The 14,638-nt window shown below is 37.0% G+C and overlaps 1 protein-coding gene and 1 pseudogene across 2 annotated transcripts in view; one reads left to right on the forward strand and one right to left on the reverse strand.

The window, feature by feature from the left end:
• NID2 (nidogen 2) overlaps positions 1–14,638 on the reverse strand; it is a 78,739-nt gene that overhangs the window by 25,228 nt on the left and 38,873 nt on the right. The window lies entirely within an intron of this gene.
• On the forward strand, positions 2,978–3,690 carry LOC116748860 (annotated as a pseudogene).

A 14,638-nucleotide genomic window follows, 5' to 3' on the forward strand; every position in this document is an offset into this window, starting at 1 on the left:
ATGAGTTAATTCACGCAAGGTACTTAGAACAGTGCTTGGCATCAGGAAGACTGTCCTTTGCTACTCCTAGCACTACTACTACTTATTATTATTATTTGACCTGGGTAGAAGGGAAAAATCATGCAATTCTAAAGGCAAATTTGCTAATTTTGGTACCTGCCAGTTTGCTGGCTTTCTGACCCTTTGCTACTTCTCCCTTTGGGTGTGTCTCTAGGAAAGATACACCCAGAGATCTGTCTTTTCCTTACGTGATTCCAGAGTCTGAATGAGACCTTGAGGGCTGGGAGGCTCTCCTGATAAACTACTCTTCTTACAGATCAGACGCCTACACTCAGCGAAGGGCTGAACTGGACATTCAAAGGTGAAGGTCATTTTCCCCTGGTGTTTTTGTTGAAATCTCTCCTCGAGATCTTTTCCTTCCTTCTGAGGTACGTGTTCCTGTAAAGTCAGCTGACATTTTTATACTATTAATTCACTACCGTATAATCCCTTCTTCAGACACTCAATGGCTGCGCTCCCCCAACCCAGTTTCTTAAAACCAAACCAACCAACCACACTAACAAGCTCAGGATTCCCGTTTCAAATCACCTCTACATCCTAGGGAGGAGCCCTGTCCTCTTACCTTAATCTCCTGTTATCATACTGCTGAAGTGACTGCTGCACGTCGAGCCCCAGGAGGCTTAAGGGGCCCTCAGCTCCAGTGGTGAAGCACAGACTCTCCAGTTACAGACTCACCTCTCTGAGGTATGGATTCTGGGCTCAGCAGTATCAATACGGAACTGAACAAGGGAAACATTCTTTCTCCTCATGTGCCTCTTCTAGGGGAAGACTGCCTACTGGTTTTGAGAATTAAAATGCTCCCTTGATCTGACAAGGTCATTTCACATCTGTAGAGTTCCCTGACTTCCCAGGCTCATCCTCTGGCTTGCCTAGAACATTTTTTAAAAATTAGCATACTTTAGTTTTTTAAAACAGGTTTAGGTTTACCAAAAAATTGAGCAGAAAGTACAGTTTCCATAGCTACCTCCTACCAATTTGCACAGTTTCCCGTTATTAATATTGTGTATTAGTGTGGTACATTTGTTATAACTGATAAACCAATATTGATATGTTGTTAACTAAAATCCATAGTTTACATTGGCATACACTCTTAGTGTGGTCCAGTTCTATAGGTTTTGACAAATGTATAATGATGTGTATCCACCACTATAGTATCATACAGAATAGTTTCACTGCCCTAAAAATCCCCTGTGCTCTACCTATTCATCCCTCACTCCCTCCCCCCGAGCCCCTGGCAACCACTGATCTACTTACTGTCTCTACAGTTTTACCTTTTCTAGAAAGTCTAGAATCACACAGTACAAAGCCTTTTCAGACTGGCTTCTTTCACTTAATAATATGCACTTAAAGTTCCTCATGTCCTGTAGTTCCTTGATAGATCTAGAACATTTGTATCCAGAGCTTCAGTGGCCATGGCTCACGGGCCGAGCCACTCCACGGCATGTGGGATCTTCCCGGACCAGGGCACGAACCCATGTCCCCTGCATCGGCAGGCGGACTCTCAACCACTGCGCCACCAGGGAAGCTTCACAGGTGAGGCTAATGATGATTGAAGTATAAGAACCACTGCTTTAGAGTTTTTTTTTCCCCACAACTGTTTTTTCAAATTGATATAGTTGTACACATTCCACGCAAATGGAAATGAAAAAACTGCAGAAACATCAAGTGCGCAATTAGTTTTTAATATAGTCACAGAGTTGTGTAACCATCAACCACAATTTAATTTTAGAACATTTTAATTTTAATCCCCCCCCCCCAAAAAAGAAACCTTGTACCTTTTAGCAATCAACTCCCTATCCCACTATTATGCCTCCAACCTAGGCAACCACTAATCTACTTTCTGCCTCCGTAGATTTCCCTATCTGGATATTTCGCGTAAGTAGAATCATGTAGTATGTTATCCTTCATGACTCATTACCTTCACTTAGCATAATGCTTTCAGAGCTCATCCATATTGTACCATGTAACAGTGCTTCATTCCTTTTTATGTTTTATGTTTATGTCTCCATGGCGTACCTCTCCACATAGGTTTTCAAGATGCAGCATCACCCATTATAGAAGAACTACTACACTTTCATGATCATACGTTAATAATCATATTTTTAATCAGCTTCTTGGTCCTCTATATTATTTTACTCATATTAGCAACTAAACTAACACATACAAGTACAATAGATGCACAAGAAGTAGAAACCATCTGGACAATCTTACCAGCCATTATCCTAATTCTAATTGCCCTGCCATCATTACAAATGCTTTACATGCTGGACTACATAACCCTTCCCTTACCGTAAAGACTATAGGACACCAATGATACTGAAGCTATGATATACAGACTATGAAGAATTAAATTTTGACTCCTATATAATTCCAACACCAGACCTAAAAACAGGAGAATTATGACTAGTAGAAGTAGACAACGGAGTAGTTTTACCTACAGAAATAACAATCTGAATACTAACCTCCTCAGAAGACATTTTACACTCATGAGCTGTGCCTTTACTAGGCGTAAAAACAGAGGCAATTCCAGGATGCCTAAACCAAACAACTCTCATATCACCACGACCAGGTCTATATTACAGACAATGCTCAGAAATTTGTGGATCAAATCATAGCTTTATACCCATCGTCCTTGAACTAGTACTCCTAAAATACTTTGAAAAATGATCCTCATCAATATTATAAATTCCTTAAGAAGCTAAATAGCATTCACCTTTTTAAGTTAAAGACTGGGAGTTAAAACTCCCTTTCACGATATGCCACAATTCAACACTTCAACATGATTTATTACTATTCTATTAATAATTCTAGTCCTATTTATTGCATTCCAACTAAAAATTTCAAAATATACTTATTATTCAAATCCAGCGTTGATGTCTACCAAAGTACAAAAACAATCTACCCCTTGAGAAACACAATGAACGAAAATCTATTTGCCTCTTTCATTGCCCCAACAATAATAGGACTTCCTATTGTTATCTTAATCATTATATTCCCAGGTATTTTACTCCCAACACCTAATCAACTAATTAACCATTGTATAATTTCAATTCAACAATGATTAGTTCAACTCACATTGAAACAAATAATAGCTTTTCACAATCACAAAGGACAGACCTGAGCACTAATACTTAACATCACTTATTTATTCGATCAACAAATCTATTAGGACTATTACCACATTCATTTATACCTACTACACAACTCTCAATAATATTAATAGCAATTTATAATATTAGGAATATAATAATATTAGGAACAGCAGTTTCTCTATGGGCAGGAACTGTAGTTACAGGCTTTCATCACAAAACAAAAGCGTGCTTAGCTCACTTTCTACCACAAGGAACACTCGTTCCTCTTATTCCTATGCTAGCAGTCATCAAAACTATTAGCTTATTCATTCAACCAACAGCTTTAGCCATACTATTAACAGCTAACATCACAGCAGGACCCCTATTGATTCATTTAATTGGAAGAGTGACTCTAGCATTGCTGAGTATTAGCACCAAGACAGCTCTCATTACATTTCCTATCCTTGTCTTACTTACTATCCTCAAATTCACCATTGCAATAATTCTAGTTTATGCATTTAGCTTACTAGCAAATCTTTACCTACATGACAATACATAATGTCCCACCAAACTCAGGCATATCACATAGTAAATCCCAGTCCCTGACCCCTTACAGGAGCTCTCTCAGCCCTTCTAACAACAGCAGACCTAATTATATGATTTCACTTCAACATTATTATCAGCACTAGGCCTACTAACTAATACCTTTATCAATAGCTCAGTGATGACAAGACATCATCCGAGAAAGCACTTTTCAAGGCCATCATACACCAAGTGTTCAAAAAGGACTTTGATATGGAATAATCCTATTTATTATTTCAGAAGTCCTCTTTTTTTTTACCAGTTTCTTTTTGAGCCTTCTACCACTCATGCCTTGCCCCTACACCTGAACTAGGGCGATGCTGACCACCAACAGGCATCTGTCCTCTAAATCCATTAGAAGTACTACTTCTTAATACCTCCGTATTATTAGCCTCTGGGGTATCCACTATCTGACCTCACCACAGCCTCATAGAAGGAAACTGAAAACACATACTCCAAGGTCTTTTTATCACAGTCGCCCTAGGCGTTTATTTTACATTTCTACAGGCCTCAGAATATTACGAAACATCCTTTACAATTTCAGATGGGGTATACAGGTCAACTTTCTTCATAGCTACAGGATTCCACAGACTGCGTGTAACTATTGGCTCTTCCTTATCGTCTGCTTCTTACATCAATTAAAATATCACTTCACGGGGCTTCCCTGGTGGCGCAGTGGTTGAGAGTCCGCCTGCCGATGCAGGGGTCACGGGTTCGTGCCCCGGTCCGGGAGGGTCCCACATGCCGCAGAGCGGCTGGGCCCGTGAGCCATGGCCGCTGAGTCTGCGCGACCGGAGCCTGTGCTCCACAACGGGAGAGGCCACAACAATGAGAGGCCCGCGTACCGCAAAAAAAAAAAAAAAAAAAAAAAAAATCACTTCACATCTAACCACCATTTCGGCTTCAAAGCTACTGCCTGATGTTGACATTCTGTAGATGGATTATGACTATTCCTTTACGTACCCATTTATTGATAACGATCTTATTATTTTAGTATTAAATAGTACAATTGACTCACAGTCAATTGGCTTCAGTAGAATCCGAAAAAGAATAACTCTAATATCGACATTAATTACAAACATAGCACTAGCCTCACTACTTGTATTTATCACATTCTGACTTCCCCAATTAAATATTTTCACAGAAGAAACAAGTCCTTATGAGTGCGGATTTGACCTTATAGGATCAGCACGTCTACATTTTTCCATACAATCTTTCCTGGTAGCCATTATATTCCTCCTTTTTGATTTAGAAATTGCTCTTTTACCCCCTACCCTGAGCATCTCAGACAAATAATCTAAAAACAATACTCATTATAGCTTTATTCCTAATTTTATTACTAGCAATAAGCCTAGCCTAATGAATGGACCCAAAAAGGACTAGAATGAACTGAATATGGTAATTAAACGAAATGATTTCAACTCATTAGATTATGATTAAGTTCATAATTACCAAGTGCTTTTAGTGTATATATTATTATAACATTTACCGTATCTCTTATAGAATTATTAATATATTGATCTCACCTAATATCTTCACTATCATGCCTTGAAGGCATAATATTATCACTATTCATTAAAGCAACGCTGATAATCCTAAATACACATTTTGCCCTAGCCAGCATAATACCAATTGTTCTGCTAGTATTCTCAGCTCGAGAAGCCACACTCAGACTATCCCTACTAGTAATAGTATCAAACACATATGGCACTGATTATGTACAAAATCTTAATCTCCTCCAATGTTAAAAGTTATTATTCCTACAATTATACTAATACTACTAACATAATTATCAAAGAACAACATAATGTGAATTAATACCACAGTCCATAGCTTATTAGTCTCATAGCCTTTTTCTTCTTAATCAATTTAATGACAATAGCCTCAACTTTTCACTAATTCTTTTTCCCCAGCTCATTAGCACCATTATTAATTTTAACAACATGACTCTTACCATAATTAATAGCCAGCCAATTTCACCTACCTCAAAGAATCATTAACTCGAAAAAAAATTATATATTACCATGCTAATTACATGACAAATATTCCTCATTATAAAATTCACTGCCACAGAATTCATCTTATTTTATTTGAAGCAATACTAGTTCCAACACTTAGTATCATTACCCGATGGGGTAATCAAACAGAATGTCTTAACACAGGACTTTATTTCTTGTTTTATACACTAGTAGGGTCACTTCCACTCTTAGTAGCACTAATATATATTCAAAATGTCACAGGCTCACTAAATTTTCTAATACTTCAATATTGAACACAAACAACAGCCAACTCCTGATCCAACATTTTCATATGACTAGCATGTATGATAGTCTCTATAGTAAAAGTACTCAACGGCCTTCACCTTTGATGACCTGAAGCACATGTAGAAGCCCCCATTGCAGGATCCCTAGTCCTTGCAGCCGTACTACTAAAACTCAGAGGCTATGGTATATTACGAATTACAGCAATACTAAACGCACTAATATATTTCATAACATACCCTTTTCTCATACTCTCCTTATGAGGAATAATCATAACTAGTTCAATGTGTTTATGCCAAACAGATCTAAAATCACCTATCGCGTATTCTTCCGACAGTCACATAGCACTTGTTATTGTAGTCATTCTCATCCAAACACCTTGAAGTTATATCGGGGCCACTGCTCTAATAATTGCCCACTGCCTCACATCATCCATATTATTCTGCCTAGCAAATTCAAATTACAAACGAATTTACAGCAGAACAATAATTGTAGCCCGAGGTCTACAAACACTCCTCCCAATACCAGCATGATGACAACTAGCAAGCTTAACAAACCTAGCTCTACCCCCTAACTATCAATCTAATTGGAGGACTCTTTGTAGTAGTAACATCCTTTCCATGATCAAATATCACCTTTATCCTCATAGGAATTAACATAGTAATTACCACCTTATACTCACTATACATATTAATCATAACAAAATGAGGCAAATATACCCACCATCATTCACATGAGAAAATGCCCTCATAACCCCTTCACATTTTACGTCTCTTACTCCTATCCTTAAACCCCAAAATCATTTTAGGGCCCTTGTACTATAAATATAGTTTCAAAAAAACACTAGATTGTGAATCTAGTAACAGAAGACTAAATATTTTTATTTACTGAAAAAGTATGCAAAAATTGCTAGTTCATGCTTCCATATCTAACAGTATGACTTTTTCAAACTTTTAAAGGATAGCTATCCATTGGTCTTAGGAACCAAAACATTGGTGCAACTCCAAATAAAAGTAATAAACTTATTTACCTCTTTCACTAGTTATACTATTTATACTAACGATACCAATTATAATAACAAACACCAACATCTACAAAATAACACATATCCATCCTTTGTAAAAAAAAAACCACTATCTCATATGCTTTTATCACCAGCTTAATTCCAACAATAATATTCATTCATACAGGTCAAGAGATAATTATCTTAAACTGACATTGAATTACTACCCAAACCCTTAAATTACCACTTAGCTTCAAAACAGACTATTTCTCAATATTTGTGCCAGTAGCATTATTTGTCACATGATCTATTATGGAATTTTCAACGTGATACATGCACTCAGATGCTAACATTAATCAATTCTTTAAATACTCCTTTTTCTTATCACAATACTAATTCTTATCACTGTTAACAATCTTTTACAACTTTTCATTGGGTGAGAAGGAGTCGGAATTGTATCTTTTCTACTTATCAGGTGACGATATGGACAAGCAGATGCAAATACAGCCGCTCTCCAAGCAATTCTATATAATCGCATTGGAGACATTGGACTTATTATATCAACAGCATGATTTCTATTTAACTTAAACTCGTGAGACATACAACAAATCTTTATACTTAACCAAAATCACTCAAACCTACCTCTAATAGGACTTGTGTTGGCTGCAGCTGGAAAATCCACCCAATTTGGCCTCCAGCCATTCCCTCAGCAATAGAAGGCCCTCCTCCCGTTTCAGCTCTATTCACTCAAGCACAAGAGTTATAGCAGGTATTTTCCTACTTATCTGCTTTCACCCTTTAACAGAGAATAAATGTACCCAAACAATAACATTATGTCTGGATAAACATAACTACATTATTTACAGCAATATGTGCTCTCACCCAAAATGACATCAAAAAAATTGTTGCCTTCTCTACTTCAAGCCAATTAGGCCTTATAATAGTAACAATCGGTATTAACCAACCTTATCTAGCATTTCTCCACGTTTGCACACATGCCTTTTTCAAGGCCATCCTGTTTATATGCTCTGGCTCCATTATTCATAGCCTACATGATGAACAAGACATTCGAAAGATAGGAGGTTTATTTAAAGCAATACTTTTACCACAGCGGCCCTCATTATTGGAAGTCTCTCACTGACAGGAATGCCGTTCCTCACAGGTTTCTACTCTAAAGAACTAATTATCGACACCGCTAACACGTTGTACACCAACGCCTGAGCCCAGCAAATAACTCTCGTCACCGCATCCCTTACAGCTGTCTATGGCATTCGCATTATTTTCTCCGCACCATTAGGACAACCTCGCTTTTCTACTTTAACGAAAATAACCCACTGCTAATCAGTTTGTTAAACGTTTATTAGCTGTAAGTATCTTTGCTGGATTCATTACCTCCAGCAAAATTCCCCCAATGACAATCCCACAAATAACAATACCTGAAGCAAACTGCCTTTGCTGTGACCATCCTAGGTTTTATTCTGGCATTTGAAATCAGCCCCGCTACACAAAACTTAAAATTTAAATATCCCTCAAATTTCTTCACATTTTCCAACCTCTTAGGTATCTCCCCATTATTATACACCGCTTCCCACCATACTTAAATTTATCAGCGAGTCAAAAATCAGCATCACGTCTCCTAGATTTAATCTGACTAGAAAGCATCTTACCAAAAACAACTTCCCTTATTCAAATAAAATTTTCTGTACTAGTGTCAGACCAAAAAGGCCTAATCAAATTGTATTTTCTTTCATTCCTCATTACCCTTGCCCTAAGCATAATTCTATTTAATTACCATGAGTAGCCTCTATAATAACCACAACACCAATAAGTAATGATCAACCAGTAACAATTACCAATTAAGAACCACAGCTATACAACACTGCAATTCCTATAGGCTCTTCACAAAAAACCCAAAATCACCTGTATCATAAATTACCCAGAGTCCCCTAGTCCATTAAATTTAAATACAATCTCCACTTCCTCATCCTTTAAAACAAAGAATACTATTGAAAATTCTATCATCAACCCCGAAAGAAATATACCTAGAACAGTCTTATTAGAGACTCAAACTTCAGGATACTTCCCAGTGGCCATAGCTGTCATATAACCAAATACTACTAATATTCTCCCTAAATAAATAAAAAATACTATTAAACCCCCAAGTGAACCACCAAAATTCAAAACAATCCCACAACCAACACCACCACCTACAATCAATTCAAGTCCACCATAAATAGGTGAAGGTTTTGAAGAAAAGCCCACAAAACTAATTACAAAAATAGTACCTAAAATAAATACAATGTATATTATCATTATTCTTACATGGAATCTAACCATGGCCAATGAAATGAAAAATCATTTTAATTCAACTGTAAGAACACTAATGACCAACATCCGAAAATCACACCCCTTAATAAAAATTATTAACAACGCAATTATTGACCTCCCAGCTCCATCAAACATTTCATCGTGTTAAAATTTTGGCTCCCTTCTGGGCATTTTGTTTAGTTCTACAAATCTTGACAGGTTTATTCCTAGCAATACATATACATCAGACACAATAACTACTTTTTCGTAAGTAACACATGTCTGCCGAGATGTAAACTATGGATGAATTATCCGATATCTACATGCAAATGGAGCCTCCATATTTTTTATTTGCTTATTTATTCATGTGGGACAAGGCTTATATTATGGATCCTATACCTTTTTAGAAACATGAAGCATTGGAATCATTATTTACAGTCACAGCTACAGCATTCATAGGCTATGTCTTACCCTGAGGACAAATACCATTCTGAGGGGCAACAATTATTACTAACCTCCTTTCAGCAATTCCATATATTGGCACAAGCCCTGTCGAATGAATCTGAGGTGGATTTTCAGTAGATAAAGCAACTCTTACACGATTCTTCGCCTTCCATTTTATTCTCCCATTTATCATTGCAGCGCTAGCAGCTGTCCACTTACTATTCCTTCACAAAACAGGATCTAATAACCCCCCACTGGAATCTCAACTGATATAGACAAAATCCCATTTCACCCCTACTGTACAATCAAAGATATCCTAGATGCCTTACTGCTAATTCTAATAATATTAGTGCTATTTTCACCCGACTTACTAGGAACCCAGACAACTACACCCCAACAGACCTTCTCAACACACCACCTCATATCAAGCCAGAGTGATAATTTTCTATTTGCGTATGCAATTCTACGATCAATTCCTAATAAATTAGGAGGAGTAATGGCCTTAATCTTTTCAATCTTAATTCTAGCATTTATCCCAATGCTTCAACACATCCAAACAACGAAGCATAACGTTTCGACCTCTCAGTCAATGCGTATTTTGAGTACTAGTAGCAGACCTATTAACACTAACGTGAATTGGAGGACAACCCATAGAGCACCCCTTCATTATTATCGGACAACTAGCATCCATTCTATATTTCTTTTTAATTCTAGTACTAATGCCAGTAACTAGCATCACTGAAAATAATCTCCTAAAATGAAGAGTCTTTGTAGTATCATTATATCTATTACCCTGGTCTTGTAAACCAGAAAAGGAGAATAACACATCTCCCTAAGACTCAAGGAAGAAGCTCCAGCTCCACCATCAGCACCCAAAGCTGAAATTCTATTTAAACTATTCCCTGAAGATGTGTTATGGGACATTTACAAGATTACTAAGTACAATCTTAGTATTAAAATAACCTATTTTTACCATAAATTACCATGTACTTCATGCATAATGTGTATTACATTAATAAGTACATATACATACCATACATAATACATGATATGTATAATCGTACATTATTTACCCCATGCTTATAAGCATGTACTTTACATAGTACATATTATTGATTGTACACAGTACATTAAGTCAAACCAATCCTAGTCAACATACATATCATATCCACTAGATCACGAGCTCAATCAGCAAAGCTGCGTGAAACTATCAACCCCACTTAGCAGGTGTCCCTCTTCTTCCTCTGGGCCCATAACTTGCGAGGGTTTCTATTAATGAACTTTATCAGACATCTGGTTCTTCAGGACCATCTCACCTAAAATCACCCACTCTTTCCTCTTAAATAAGACATCTCGATGGACTAATGACTAATCAGCCCATGCTCACACATAACTGTGGTTTTATGCATTTGGTATTTTTTAATTTTTATAGGGATACTGGGACTCAGCTATGGCCATGTGAGGTCTTAACACAGTCAAACTGTAGCTGGACTTTAATTGAATATTATTTACCAACATCATCAACCATAAGGTGTTATTCAGTCAATGGCTACAGGACATAAGGAAATTACACACACACACATATACATACACATACACATTGAAGAGGTAGATAACCTGTTTAACAAGCCCTCCTTATGCCCCACTAAATCCCATATTCTACATGCCCATAATGCCCTGCCAAACCCCCCAAACAAGGCAAAAACATATAAATACATAGAATTTAGTTAATCTATCCAACAAACACAAACAATGCTCAAAATAGGATATACCTAGAAAATAAACCCTAATCGTACCAATGAATTACTTAGATATCTACCATTTATGTAGACAGGCATCTCCCTAGATCTATGGACCATTTTTATCAAAATTTTAATACTAAATCTAGCATAAATCATACAACTATATACATGTTATTTCACAATATAAAAACAACTTGTTAATGTAGCTTAAAACCTAAAGCAAGACACTAAAAGTGCCTAGATGAATTTATCAACTCCATAAACACCGAGGTTTGGTCCCAGCCTTTCTACTAGTTTTTAATAAAATTACACATGCATGCATCTGAGCCCCAGTGAGAATGCCCTCTAAATCCTTAAAAGGACCTGGCATCAAGTACACTAAGACTAGTAGCTCATAACACCTTGCTTAACCACACATCCACAGGAAACAGCAGTGATTAAAATTAAGCCATAAACAAAAGTTCAACTAAGTTATATTAACTACGGTTGGTAAATTTCGAGCCAGCCACCACGATCAAACGATTGACCCAAATTAATAGAAATTCAGTGGAAAGCGTGTTAAAGAGTAACATAAAGTTAAATTTTAATTAAGCTGTAAAAAGCCATAGCTAAAATAAAAATAGACTACGAAAGTGACTTTAGTATTTCCTAATTACACAACAGCTAAGACCCAAACTGGGATTAGACACCCCACTATGCTTAGTCCTAAACCCAAATAATTATTATAACAAAATTATTCGCCAGAGTACTACCAGCAGCAGCTTAAAACTCAAAGGTCTTGGCAGTGCTTCACACCCCTCTACAGGAGCCTGTTCTATAATCGATTAACCTCGATACACCTCACCAACCCTGGCTAATTCAGTCTATATGCCGTCTTCAGCAAGCCCTGAAAAGGAGTAAAAGTAAGCATAATTATACATAAAAACATTAGGTCAAGGTGTAACCTATGGAGTGAGAAGAAACGGGCTACATTTTCTACCTCAAGAATGTATTTCTTACTGCACACAGGTTTTTATGAAAACTAAAAACCAAAGGAGGATTTAGTAGCAAATTAATAGAGTGCTTAACTGAATAAGGACCTGAAGTAAGCACACACTGCCCATCACCTTCCTCAAGTATTACAATAGCTTCCTACAATCTATTATTAAACACTAATTATATGAGAAGAGACAAGTCGTAACAAGGTAAGCACACTGGAAAGTGTGCTTGGATAAATCAAAGCATAGCTTACATAAAAGCACCTAGTTTACCCCTAGGAGATTTCATAATTTATGAACACTTTGAACTAAATCTAGCCAACCCCCCACAAGTTTTACTAATATAAGCAAACTAAGTAAAACATTTACTCCACATTTAAAGTATAGGGGATAGAAATTTAAAATATCCTCTGGCACTACAGAGAACCTACCGTAAGGGAATGATGAAACATTAAAAGTAACAAAAAGCAGTTAACCCCTTGTACATTTTGCATAATGATTTAACTAGTAAACATTTAACAAAGAGAACTTTAACTTAAGTTACATCCTGACACCAGATGAGCTACTTATGAACAGTTTATTAGAACAAACTCATCTATGTAGCAAAATAAGTAGATTTATTATAAGAAGATTTATAAGAAGATTTATAAGTAGAGGTGACAAGCCTAACGTGCCTGGTGATAGCTGGTTGTCTAGGAAAAGAATCTTAGTTCAACTTTAAAAATTACCCAAAAAATTATAAATTTTAATGTACTTTTAAATGTTAATCTTAAAAGGTACAGCTTTTTAGAAATGGATACAACCTTATCTAGAGAGTAAAAACGACACCACAGTTGGCTTAAAAACAGCCACCAATTAAGAAAGCGTTCAAGTCCAACAATAACTTTATCTTAATACCAATAATAATGAGCAAATCAACTCCTAGCTTTATACTGGACTAGTCTATTGACCAATAGAGGCAATAATGTTAATATGAGTAACAAGAAATATTTCTCCTTGCATAAGCTTACATCAGTAACTAATACTATATTGATAATTATCAGCACATGAGCACAATGCAACATTAAATTATTTATTTAGTAAGCTGTTAATCCAACACAGGCATGCATTCAAGAAAAGATTTTAAAAAGTAAAAGGAACTTGGCAAACATAAACCCTGCCTGTTTACCAAAAACATCTCCTCTTGCATAACTAGCTGTAGAGGCACTGCCGGCCCAGTGACAACTGTTAAACGGCCATGGTATCCTGGCCATGCAAAGGTAGCATAATCATTTGTTCTCTAAATAAGGACTTGCATGAATGGACTCATGAGGGTTTTACTGTCTCTTATTTTCAATCAGTGAAATTGACCTTCCCATGAAGAGGCGGAAATCATAAAATAAGATGAGAAGACCCTATGCAGCTTTAATTAACTCCCCAAAAAACTAACTAAACCACTAAGGGATAACAAATTTTTATATGGGTTGACAATTTTTTTTTTTTTTTTTTTTTTTGCGGTACGCGGGCCTCTCACTGTTGCAGCCTCCCCCGTTGCGGAGCACAGGCTCCGGACGCGCAGGCTCAGCGGCCATGGCTCACAGGCCCAGCCGCTCCGCGGCACGTGGGATCTTCCCGGACCGAAGCACGAACCTGTGTCCCCTGCATCGGCAGGCGGACTCTCAACCACTGCGCCACCAGGGAAGCCCCCTGGGTTCACAATTTTGGTTGGAGTGAGCTCAGAGAACAAAAAAGGCTCTGAGTGATTGAAGTCTAGACTTACTAGTCAAAACATATCATTTCTTGATCCAAAAATTTATCAATGGAACACGTTAGCCTAGGGGTAACAGCTCAATCCTCTTCTAGAGTTCATATCAACAGTAGGGTGTACGATCTCAATGTTGGATCCGGACACCCCAATGGTGTAACCTCTATAAAGGTTCATTTGTTCAATGATTAAAGTCCTACGTGATCTAAGTTCAGACCGGAGTAATACAGGTCGGTTCTTATCTATTATATATTACCCTCAGTTCAAAAGGACAAGAGAAATAAGGCCCACTTTAAAAAAGCACCTGCTAAACCAGTTAATGATATAATCTTACTTTAATTAATATATACAAAATATTACCCAAGAACAGGGTTTGTTAAGGTGGCAGAGCCCAGTAATTGCGTAAAACTTAAACCTTTGTAACTGGAGGTTCAAATCCTCTCCCTA

Source organism: Phocoena sinus, chromosome 2 (genome assembly GCF_008692025.1).
Source record: "Phocoena sinus isolate mPhoSin1 chromosome 2, mPhoSin1.pri, whole genome shotgun sequence".
NCBI classification, from domain to species: domain Eukaryota; kingdom Metazoa; phylum Chordata; class Mammalia; order Artiodactyla; family Phocoenidae; genus Phocoena; species Phocoena sinus.